Raw genomic sequence first — 12286 nt, 5'->3', positions numbered from 1 at the left:
TCCAGAAAGCCGATGTGTTATGGTGTTTCCTAAGTTGTCAGTGGAGGTGGGGCGACATGAAACTGAGAAATACGAGTGGGACACTTTGCAAGCAGCGAGAGCCTGTTTTTGACTGCTGACGTAGCTACAACTTGTTAATACGTGCAACCAGCTGTCCTGAATTGTTGCTTCAGTTACTCATGCAGATAATAAAGTTCCTTCTTTTGCAACTGAATGTTTTACTTGTGTCTGCCAAATCTATTTCGCCTATTAATGCTAGGTATCATCAGTGGTCTATATAAAAAACAAAATATGTAACTATATGTATTTTGATGTTAGCTGATTTCAGTTACAGAACTATTTAGAAATATACAGTTTTTTAGACTTACATTAATTTTTATGTCTGTTTCATGTAACCTATTCCTGTGTCGTGTTCTGTATGTACTAGATGCACATACTGTGTGTGTGTGTGTGTGTGTGTGTTATTGGAAGTTATTAAGTAGTGAGAATATTGTCCTCCTGTTTCTTTTTTTTCATGTAGCGTATTTTTATTTATGGCATTCTCTACGAATATTTTTCCTGCAGAGTGAGCATTTTACTTTGCCTTAAGCTTCACAACCAGCTGTTGAACGTGTAACCTACTATGGAAATTTCGTGAGGCTGCTTGAGTGAGAGACTACAGATTCAGAGTTCCTGGTTTGTATCCTCGATCGATCCCAGGAATTTTTTCTGCTACCACTGTCAATGAGTTTTGTTTGTGACAGACGCCAATTAGCACTTTCGCTCGTAGTCCTCGCTAAATTCTTGAATGCAGCCAAAGTTTAATTTCCTTGAGGCTGAAAATTTTCCGTCCTTAGATCAGAACGGATTTAGGCAGTATAGCTATGAGCGAAATGATGCTTGCCGTTTTCACACACGACATCCTGCGAACCATGGATGAAGGGTAGACAAATTCAATATTCCTAAATTTCCGGGAAGCGTTTGCGACAATGCTCCACTTAAGACTGTTAACGGAGGTCCGAGCTGTCGGAATAGGTTCTCAAATACGTGAATGGCTCGAATCCAGCATGTTCGCTCAACGGCGAATGTTCATCAGAGACAATGGTCTCCTTGGGAACACCTCAGGGAAGTGCGATAAGACTTCTCTTGTCCTCTATTTACAAAAATGATCTGACGTACAGAGCAAGCAACAATTAGCGGCTGTTTGCTGATGACGCTGTAGGGTACTGCAAAGAGTCGCCGTTGGTGACTTAAATTTCTGTTTGGTGTGATGCACGGCTGCTTGCTCTAAACGTAGAAAAATTTAAGTTAATGCCGATTAATAGACGAAACAATACTGTAACGTTCAAACAGAGTATTAGTGATTTTCTGCTTGACACAATCACGTCGATTAAATATCTAAGCTTAACGTTGCAAAGCGATATGGAGTGAAACGAGCGCTGAAGGATAATAGTAGGGAAGGTGAATGGTCGACTCCGCTTTACTGGGAGAAATTTAGCGAAGTGTGGTTCACCTATAAAGGAGATCGCGTATAGAAAGCTAGTGTAGCCCATTCTCGAGTATCGTTCGAGTGTTTGGGAACCCGAATAGGTAGGATTAAAAAGGAGGATATAGAAGCACTTAAGAGGCATGCTGCTAGGTTTGTTTCCGGTAGGTTCGATCAACACTGAAGAACACTGTAAGACAAAAAAGGAGACTCGCCTTGAAGGAATTATCCGAATGGAACGGAAATCGGTAGATGTAATGAACATGCTCCGAACAAACAAATGATTCAGAGAGAGAACTTCCAAAGTCAATAGCGCGTTGGTCCACCTCTGGTGCTTATGGAAGCAGTTATTCGGCCTGGCATTGATTGACAGAGTTGTTCGATTTCCTACTGAGGGATATCGTGGCAAATTCTGCCTAATGGCGCGTCAGATCATCAAAATCCCGAGCTGGTTCGAGATCCCTGCCGATAATGCTCCAAATGTTCTCAACTGTGGAGAGATCAGCGAACTTGCTGGCCAAAGGTAGCGTTTGACAAGGACGATCACAAGCATTACAAAATCTTGCCGTGTGCAGGCGGGCATTATCTTACTGAAATGTAAGCCCAGGATGGCTTGCCACGAAGGTATACAAAACGAGTCGTAGAATATCGTCGACGTACCGATGTGCTGTAACGATACCGCTGATGACAACGAAAAGGGTCCTGCTATGAAAGCAAATGGCACACCAGACCATCATTCCTGGTTGTCGGGTCGTAGGGTGGGCGAGAGTCAGGTTGTTATACCACAAAGGCGTCTCCAAACACATCTTCGAAGCGTGTCTCATCACTCAAGACTATTCTACTCCAGTCAATGGGAAGTCAGGCCGAAGATGTGTCTGGAGACGCCCCAGACAGCGGTGGGACTGACTGTCGTCCACCACAGTAAGGCCCAACAACCAGGAATTATTAGAATTATATATTAATACCTTCAGCTGCTGGCAGGCGTTGATATATATAGCAACGGGGACAGGTGAAAATCTGTGCCCCGACCGGGACTTGAACCCGCGATCTCCTGCTTATATGGCAGACGCTCTTTCCATCTGAGCCACCGAGGGCACAGAGGTTAGTGTGACTGCAGGGACTATCTAGCGCACGCCTCCCGCGAGACCCACAATCTCACCTTGAATGTCCATACACTACACTGGTAGTGTCCCACCCCAACACTCTCATTACTCGTGGATGACATTCTTACCAAGTCCTGTAAGAGTTCGGGGAATGTGTGTGCCTCCGCACAGAAGGAGGAGGTCATGGCCAGTATTGCCAGAACTATATACATATATGGATATGGTGTCTGTTCTTTCGGACATGTCCCAAAGAACAGACACCATTGACGACTTGCAGCCGTCTAGAACGAAATTAGAATTAATTTAATAACTTTAGCCGCTGACGGGCGTTGATATATGTAGTCCCTGCAGTTGCACTATCCTCTGTGCCCTCGGTGGCTCAGATGGATACAGCGTCTGCCATGTAAGCAGGAGATCCCGGGTTCGAGTCCCGGTCGGGGCACAGATTTTCACCTGTCCCCGTTGATATATATCAACGCCCGTCAGCAGCTGAAGTTATTACATTAATTCTAATTTCGTTCTACACGGCTGCAGGTCATCAATGGTGTCTGTTCTTTCAGACATGCCATCGATATAGGTACCAGGGGCGACATTTCCTTTCACGACAGGACCTCTTTGGTTGTCATCCGCGGCGCCCGTACAGAACAGCAGTACGACAACGATATTTTTCGCTCCGTTTTGTTGCCATCCATGGCAAGCCATCCTGGGCTTATATTTCAGCAAGATGATGCACGCCCGCACGCGGCCACAGTTTCTACTACTTATCATCGTGCTAGTCAAATCCTACATTGGCCAGCAAGACCGCCGGATCTGTCCGAAATTCAGAACGTTTGGAGCATTATAGGCAAGGTTCGCCAACCAGCCTAGGACTCCGACGTTCTAATCCGCCAATTGGACAAATTTTGGCACTATATCCCTCCGAAGGACATCCAACAACTTCACTAATCAATGCCAAGCCGAATAACTGCTTGCGTAAGGTCAAGAGGTGGGCCAATGCGTTATTGAGTTGCTCAGTTTGTGAAGCTCTCTTGAATAAACAATCCAATTTTTTCTCAAATTGTAATCATCACGTCTACCGGTTTCCGTCTCATTCGGATTATTCCTTCGTGGTGCACTTTTTTTTTCTTTCTCTTTCCTTCTCCTCCTCCTCCGAGTACATTATGGAAATGCTCCGTGAACTCTATGGGAATTCTTGGAGGGAAGACATTCTTTTCGCGAAACGCTACTGAGAAAATTTAGAGAACCGGACCGGTATTTGAGGCTGAATGCGTAACGATTGTACTGCCGCCTCCATACTTTCCGCGTAAGAACCCCGAAGACAAGGCAAGAGAAATTAAGAGTTCGTACGGAGGCGTACAGACATTCGTTTCTCCCTCGCTCCGTTTGCGAAAGAAACAGGAAACAGAATCAAAAATGGTTCAGATGGCTCTGAGCACTATGGGACTTAACTGCTGAGGTCATCAGTCCCCCAGAAATTAAACCTAACTAACCTGAGGACATCACACACATCCATACCCGAGGCAGGATTCGAACCTGCGACCGTAGCGGTCGCCCGGTTCCAGACTGTAGCGCCTAGAACCAGCGAAAGAGAATCACTAGCAGTAGCAGTAGTAGTAGTAGTAGTAGTAGAACTACAGGTCCTCCAATAACAGGCTGTTTATATGAGTCCAGAGGTCAGAGGAGGGAGAAGGCATACGATATCCAATTGGATTAAACCTAGTATGGCATTGCCGAGTTCAGACCAACCTGGGGGTTGATAAGTATGTTTGAACGATATTGCTTCCGAAGGTTGCCAGGTAACCACTTTGATAGTAGGAATACATAGCAGGAGAGGGCAGCACAGCACGCTGCTTCTTCGGGTAGGCCCTCCTAGCCTGGACCCACCCCTCGGGAGGACGGGCGCGGGCAATCAATACGCGGCAGCGCAGCCTCCGCAGGTGGACCGCCGCGAACAACGCATCGACCTCCCCTTCCTCCCAAACGTCTACTCAATACATCCAACGAATCGCGTTCTACGTTAGCCGCCCACCTGCTTCCCCATCACTAACAGCTAAGCGAAATTCTGCATTCGGTGATCGTTACCTGTGCTGCGATCTTCTTTGAACTCTTTAACTTCTATCTCGACTTACATGCAGCGGCCACCAACATACTACACGTTTTCGCGGGACTCATAAGGCGCAATCTTTCTACTGAAAGATATTTCGATGGTTTGCAAGTCTTAAGATACACGATAACACACAGGATAGTGGCTGGAGAACATTGCTAATCTGCATCGAAGAGGAAGATTCGAATATCACTAGACTGGGAAACATGCGAGACCTGTGAAGTAGACGACGAAAGCAATACATTTGGATCTAGTACGTGGTAAGAAACGTAGTAATCTCAGCAAAGGCGACATTAGTACCACGAATGTAACTGAGGAAATTTCTCCGTTGCTCTACAATACACATTTTACAAGCGATAGGTAGAATGACAAAGCACATTGGGGAACGGAACATTTCAAATTTCACGCAGTGCTAAAACTGAGTTATTGCATGCACTCGTCTTTGGCCAAGTCTGCACTGATAGTCTCTTGGAGCAGAAGTCTATTGAGAAATAACAGGGGTCATTAAAGATTAGGAGGTATAGCGTAACATGTGAAACTACTTGACGTCCAGCATATTCGGACAAGGAGCCTCAGATCACTCGAATAATATAGTATAAATGCATAACCTTTCATCGTTTAGATGACTTTAATACCCCACTGGTCAAAACAAACAACATAAATGGGTAAGATATATTTGAAGCAACTATGTGAAATGAAAAAATTGGACTTGAAATATACTCCTCTTTTAGCGCAGTGATTGCAAGACCACTGTTGTTACAAAGGGATGTTTTTCGCGGAAAACTTTCGGGAAACGTTGGTAAAGTTCTGCCAAAGACACATCCGATACATTTTGCTCCCCTTAAGCAAATGGCCCACTTTTCCTCACTAGTGATGTCCTCATCGACTGGGTCTTCTTGAACTACACCATACCTCAAATCCCTCCATCCCTAACGTCACTAAAAAAAGACGACTGCATCAACAACACTACACACATTTCGTCAGTGAAGTTCTATTATCAAACAGTTTTATGGAGAGATCATTACGTGTCTAGTTTTATTTCATCTGACTGTGTGTTCTCATCCTATGTCAAGATAGGTGAATCACCAAGTTGCTTTTCAGATAAAGCTGTCGATAGTGGGAAAACAACTGTTTATGTAACTTCAGGTGTGTCGCAAGAACATGCTTTGCGATCGTTGCTTTTCATGCTGTATATCAATGATTTAGAAGGCAATATTAATAATAGCTTAACACTTCTGCAGATGATACAATTATCTACAGTGCAGTGCTGTCTGGAAAGAGATGCACAAATATTCCGTCAGATATCGATAACATTTCAAAATGGTACAAAGACTGCCATCTTGCTTGTAATTATCAGTAATGTAAAACTGTCAGCTTCACAAACCGCAAGAACGTCATAAATTTTACATATATACATATATGTATGTATGTATACAGGGTGAAGCGAAATTCGCGCACTCGGGCTTCAAAGCGCGACTCCTCACACGCCAGCGATAAAAAAATGTCTATCCCAAGATTTCATCCGGCGAGTACATCTGGCAGAAAGAGGATGTTAAAGAGCGGCAATCTGGCAACACTGTAACCACATGAATGGTAACTATCTCTGACAGCACATTTTACTTGCCCTGTGCAATTCGTGCAGTGGATAGAGTTTTGGGTTAGCATGCAGCAGGTCGAGGGTTCAACCCTGGGTTGCGGCGCATTTTTTTTTTTTTTTTTTGATTTGCTAATTTCATTCTGACATTTCATACTGTAATATATACCGTTTCTTATGTCACATGTATCCTAAATTTACAACATTTTGTAATGCTGAACACAACAGAAACGGGGTTAGACAAATAAGAAATAGACAGTTGAAACAATTAATGGAACCATGATAATAATACATAGAAATAGTAATCGAGTTTGGACATTATTTGCAAAGCATGTTCCTAGTCCTGCTGATAACGTTAGGCCTTAAAGAAATGCAATGGACCGCAACGAGGCAAGAATAATAGTTGGTACTAACCTATGTGACCATTAGATCAAGGTACAAAGAAAATACGTTTCGCATCTAGTAGACGAAGTGGTGCGAATAAGTTCGATGCCACAACGTGGAATGGGCTTCTTTCAAAGCTGACCATGTTCCATTTCTACCATTGTATGTTAAGTGCAAATGTTTTCCAGAGGACCCGCTGCAATCGCTGCAGACGATTAAGATGCCAGATACCGCACCACATGGACTACATTTACCAAATAAAAAACATATGCGTGAACCCAGGATCGAACCTTCGACCTTCTGCATGCTAACCCAAAAAATTATATACTACACCATCTGTACAGCGCAAGTACTGAGTGTTGACAAAGGTAGTTATTGTACATGTGGTTAAAGTGTTGCCAGATTGCCACTGTTTAACGTCCTTTTTCTGCCGGATGTACTCGTCGGACGAAATTTTCTGAGCGACATTTTTTTATCGCTGGCATGCGACAAGTCGAGTGCGAAGCCCGAATGCGCGAATTTCGCTTCACCCTGTATATGAAGATACTATAGGTGACCATGCCGCTCGTTAGAATGAAATTACAATAAAATGAATACCCCTATCTGCATACAGTCGTTGATCTAAGTCAACGGGGACAGTGGAAAATGTTTACCCCGACCGGGACTCGAACCCGGGATCTCCTGCTTACATGGCAGATGCTCTATCCATCTCAGCCACCGAGGACACAGAGGATAGTGCGACTGCAAGGACATATCTCTGGCACGCCTCCCGTGAGACCCACATTCCCAACTTATTGTTCCGCACTATATTCATAGTGTCCCCGCCCATTATACTCATTACTCGCGGCTTTTTGCCGATTCCCGTAACAGTTCGGGCATTGTTTGTGCATCCACACAGAAGATGATGGTCGAATGGCCGGTGAGAAACACACACACACACACACACACACACACACACACACACACACACCATCTGTTCTTCCGGACATGTGTATGAATATAGTGCGGGACGATAAGTTGGGATCGTGGGTCTCACGTGAAGTGTGCCAGATGTAAGTCCCTGCAGTCGTACTATCCTGTGTGTCCTCGGTGGCTCAGATGGATAGAGCGTCTGCCATGTAAGCAGGAGATACCGGGTTCGAGTCCCGGTTTGGGGCACACAATTTCAACTGTCCCCGTTGACTTATGTCAACGCCTGTATGCAGCTAGGGGTATTCATTTCATTGTAACTTCATAAATTATGACTGAAAGGTACCGAGTTACGCACTATTGTAATCACTCAACTCATACAAACACCTGCGTGTAACAGCTCGCAGTTGACATACGCCGTTCTCTCACGGGGCGTGTTTCAGATCGTGAAGCACGCCACACATTGTGTCTGCTACATGCTATGAGAAGACGTATACTACATCACACAGAACGTGCTCCTCACCGTGATCTGCGACCACAGCGCTGACCAGCAGCAGCTGTCGACTGCATCTAGCGCGCGCTGATCTTGTTTACGGAAACGAATGGACGTAGAATAGCTGCCTTAACTACTTAGCGACCATCGCAGAAGGACGGAGGAAACTGCGAAGACGACGCTGAACTCGTCGATGCCTGCACAGCAGACGTACTAGTAGTGGTTGTTCGTTAATTCAACTGAATTTCCATCACAATTTCAGTCTTAAATTGAGCATAGTTTAATTGTAGTTTTTAATGTCTCTTTCCACACGCTATATCAATATGTCGACGTCGTACTGACTACCATCAATGTGAAGTGACGTTCGAAGCTACCCGCCATAATTGAAGGAGATATTTACCGGAAAGATACAAACATATATCGCTTGATTTTGTGGACTGTTCAAAATGGTTCAAATGGATCTGAGCACTATGGGACTTAGCATCTGAGGTCATCAATCCCCTAGAACTTAGAACTACTTAAACCAAACTAACCTAAGGACATCACATACATCCATGCCCGAGGCAGGATTCGAACCAGCGACCGTAGTACCGAATACAGAGTTCAGTTCCATGACTTGATACAATATCGCGTCACCTACTTTCTGCTTGCGACGCGAAACCGACGCTGCATCTCATTGGCCACGTTCCTCTCCACGAAGGAAAAATCTCACATGGCCGATTCATCCTTTCAACGCCACGCAATGTAGTGGAACGTGAAATTCCACGCTGTAGCGTCACAGGCTTCTCGGCAACGAATGTTTTCACGTCCCGTGAGAGGGCACCACATTCGTGGGCAAAGTGGTGGCAACCATCGTTTCATTCGTAGGATAGTGGGAAAATGCGCCGAGTCCACAAAGCAAATTGTTTATAAAACACTCATGCGATCCATCCTGTATCACTGCCAAAGTGTCAGATCTGTACCAAATAGGAAGAACAGGGGATTTGAACGTACGAAAAGCAGATTAGCACTAATGGCCACAGTGTGTGTGACCAACAGGAAAGCGTCACAGAAGTTGAATAACTTGAACTGGCAAACGCTTGAAGACATACAAGAACTGCCTCGCAAAGGACTACATCTACTTGGATACTCTGCAAATCACATTTAAGTGCCTGGCATAGGGTTCATCGAACCACCTTCACAAATCTCTATTATTCCAATCTCGCATTGCGCGCGAAAAGAATGAACACCTATATCTTTCCGTATGAGCTCCGGTTTCTCTTATTTTATCATGATGATCGTTCCTCCCTATGTAGGTCGGTGTCAACAAAATATTTTCGCATTCGGAGGAGAAAGCTGGTGATTGGAATTTCGTGAGAAGATTCAGTCACAACGAAAAACGCCTTTCTTTTAATGATGTCCATCCCAAATCTTGTATCATTTCTGTGACACTCTCTCCCATATTTCGCGATAATACAAAACGTGCTGTTTTCTTTGAACTTTTTCGATATACTCCGTCAGTCCTATCTGGTAAGGATTCCACACCGCGCATCAGTATTCTAAAAGAGGACGGACAAGCGTAGTGTAAGCAGTCTCCTTAGCAGGTCTGTTACATTTTCTAAGAGTCCTGCCAATAAAACGCAGCCTTTGGTTAGCTTTCCCCACAACATTTTCATGTGTTCCTACCAATTTAAGTTGTTCGTAATTGTAATACCTAGATATTTAGTTGAATTTACGGCTTTGAGATTAGACTGATTTATCGTGTAACCGAAGTTTAACGAGTTCCTTTTAGCACTCATGTTGATGACCTCACACTTTTCGTTATTTAGGGTCAACAAACATTTTTCGAACCATTCAGATATTTTTTTATGGTTTTGCAGTTTATTTTGATCTTCTGATGACTTTATTAGTCGATAAACGACAGCGTCATCTGCAAACAACCGAAAACGGATGCTCATATTATCTCTAAAATCGTTTACATAGAGAAGGAACAGCAAAGGGCCTGTAACACTACCTTCGGAAACGCCAGAAATCACTTCTGTTTTCCTCGATGACTTTCCTTCAATTAATACGAACTGTAACCTCTCTGACAGGAAATCACAAATCTAGTCACGTAACTGAGACGATATTTCAATAGCACGCAATTTCACTACGAGCCGCTTGTGTGGTACAGTGTCAAAAGCCTTCCGGAAATACAGAAATAAGGAATCGATCTGAAATCCCTTGCCAATAGAATTCAACACTTCATGTGAATAAAGAGCTAGTTGTGTTTCACACTAAAGATGTTTTCTAAACCCTTGTTGACTGTGTCTCAATAGACAGTTTTCTTCGAGGTAATTCATTACGTTCGAACACAATATATGTTCTAAAATCCTGCTTCATATCGACGTTAACGATATGGGCCTGTAATTTAGTGGATTACTCCTACTACCTTCCTTGAATATTTGTGTGGCCTGTGCAACTTTCCAGGGTTTGGGTACGGATCTTTCGTCGAGCGAAAGATTGTATATGATTGTTAAGTATGGAGCTAACGCATCAGCATACTTCGAAAGGAACCTAATTGGTATACTACGTGGAACGTTTCAGGAAGTATTATTACGTATCGCTGCTGTGGAGACCGCAACGGCAATTTCTGATTGACGATAGCACGCACAGAGACATTTAAGCGGTCATTATTCCCGGCACTCGATGGAACGGGAAAAAATTTTAATATGCGGTAAAGAAGGAAGTATCATCTGCCATGCACTTCGCAGTAGTTTGCAGAATACAGATGTAGAATTCTGGCGCAAGGCTTCTTTTAGAAGTATCCTCAATAAAGGCAACCCATCATCCCGAGACATTAATTCAAAGCGTTGTTCCAGAGTTTTGCATTGCATCCCGCACCCAACATTACATTCGTAACAGCGAAGACAGACACGTGAGCAGCGCCTTGCACTGGGCAAAGAGTTTCCCCAATCTTTCCACGAGCTGTTACGTGGCCATCCAGGCAAGCCATTCCCGGTAAGGCGACCGCTCCAGGAGTTCTGAGAACTCTTGCTGCAGCCAACCACGGCAGCTCGACACACACACACACACACACACACACACACACACACACACACACACACACACAGTACGGTACTGCATCCTCTTCGCAGGCCGCACAGGAAGCGTTGGATCAATCTACAAATGAAAAACCGGTGCTCAATACAGCGTTACAATGAGGTTCAGCGAACCGTATCAGCTTGCACAAAAGAATCAAATATTGGCAATTCCGACGATAGAATGAGCGCACAATGGACCCTCAGAAATACTGGATTGATCCTCAGCCGAATTCAGAAACTAGTGCTAAGCAGCCATGCAGGATAAACAAATTAGGGACTGCAATTACAATATTTCAGCGTGAAACGAAACATTACTAAATACTCAGTCGGTGCTGTATTTGTTTTTCATTATCTGCGCTCCCAAAATCTCCGTAGAAGACATTTGGGAAGACAACTATGAAATTTTTTCTTGACTGTTCATCTCTGGTGCACCTTGTAATGGAATTGGTTAATGACACAATCTCAGTTTCTCGTAGAGACTTCGATACACATTATGCGCTTCGCGATCCAATAACATTTCTCAGAACACCATTATTTTTATTTACATCCATTCAGTGCCGGCGAATTAACGATGAGGATCGGTGTGCCGGCCAGTCGGGATGTTCTTTTTACGTGTTTCCCACATCCCACTGGGTGAATACCCGGTTGAACACCCAAGTCTCACATTATCTACACGATCGAACTAGTTTGTCAAATTCTCTCTTTTCTACCCACGGGTCTGTCAAACACGCACCAAGTTTTCAAGCAGAAGCTGTTCGTGTCATGAGATGTATTGACGCTAGTGCCAATGGCTGTAAAGCAGATAAAGCGTTTCTTGAATTGGTTATAGCACTGTGTATAAAGAAGAAAAAGGAAACAAATAAGCTGGTTCAAGGAATGGTTGAAACAGAGAGAAATATGCTCACGAAAATGCGCTAAAGGAAATATTACACTCGGACCCTGATGATCACATCAACTTTCCCCGAATGGACAGTCAAACTTTGAATAACATTGTTATTTCACCCTCACATTAAAAAAAAACAAGTATAAGAAAATTTATTTACTTTTACTTGGTCCTCTAAGCCAGTTCTTTAAAACACCTCAACGTGGGAACATGTACGTCGTCCGTGGAAGAACAGGGGAGCTACTTTTTTTTTATTTTATTGTACCCCCGCTTACATGTTGTGCGTCGA

The 12286-nt window shown here is 43.9% G+C and overlaps 1 protein-coding gene and 1 non-coding gene across 2 annotated transcripts in view; both read right to left on the bottom strand.

Moving 5' to 3' along the window:
* LOC126237768 (uncharacterized) overlaps window positions 1-12286 on the bottom strand; it is a 597386-nt gene that overhangs the window by 449144 nt on the left and 135956 nt on the right. The gene's annotated exons all lie outside the window — the stretch shown is intronic.
* On the bottom strand, window positions 2486-2560 carry Trnai-uau (transfer RNA isoleucine (anticodon UAU)). The gene has a single exon. It is a non-coding gene; the product is annotated as a tRNA-Ile (tRNA).

Source organism: Schistocerca nitens, chromosome 1 (genome assembly GCF_023898315.1).
Source record: "Schistocerca nitens isolate TAMUIC-IGC-003100 chromosome 1, iqSchNite1.1, whole genome shotgun sequence".
In the NCBI taxonomy this organism is placed as follows: Eukaryota; Metazoa; Arthropoda; class Insecta; order Orthoptera; family Acrididae; genus Schistocerca; species Schistocerca nitens.
Note: the sequence above shows the minus strand (reverse complement) of the source record. Positions and strands in the feature narration are given on the sequence as shown.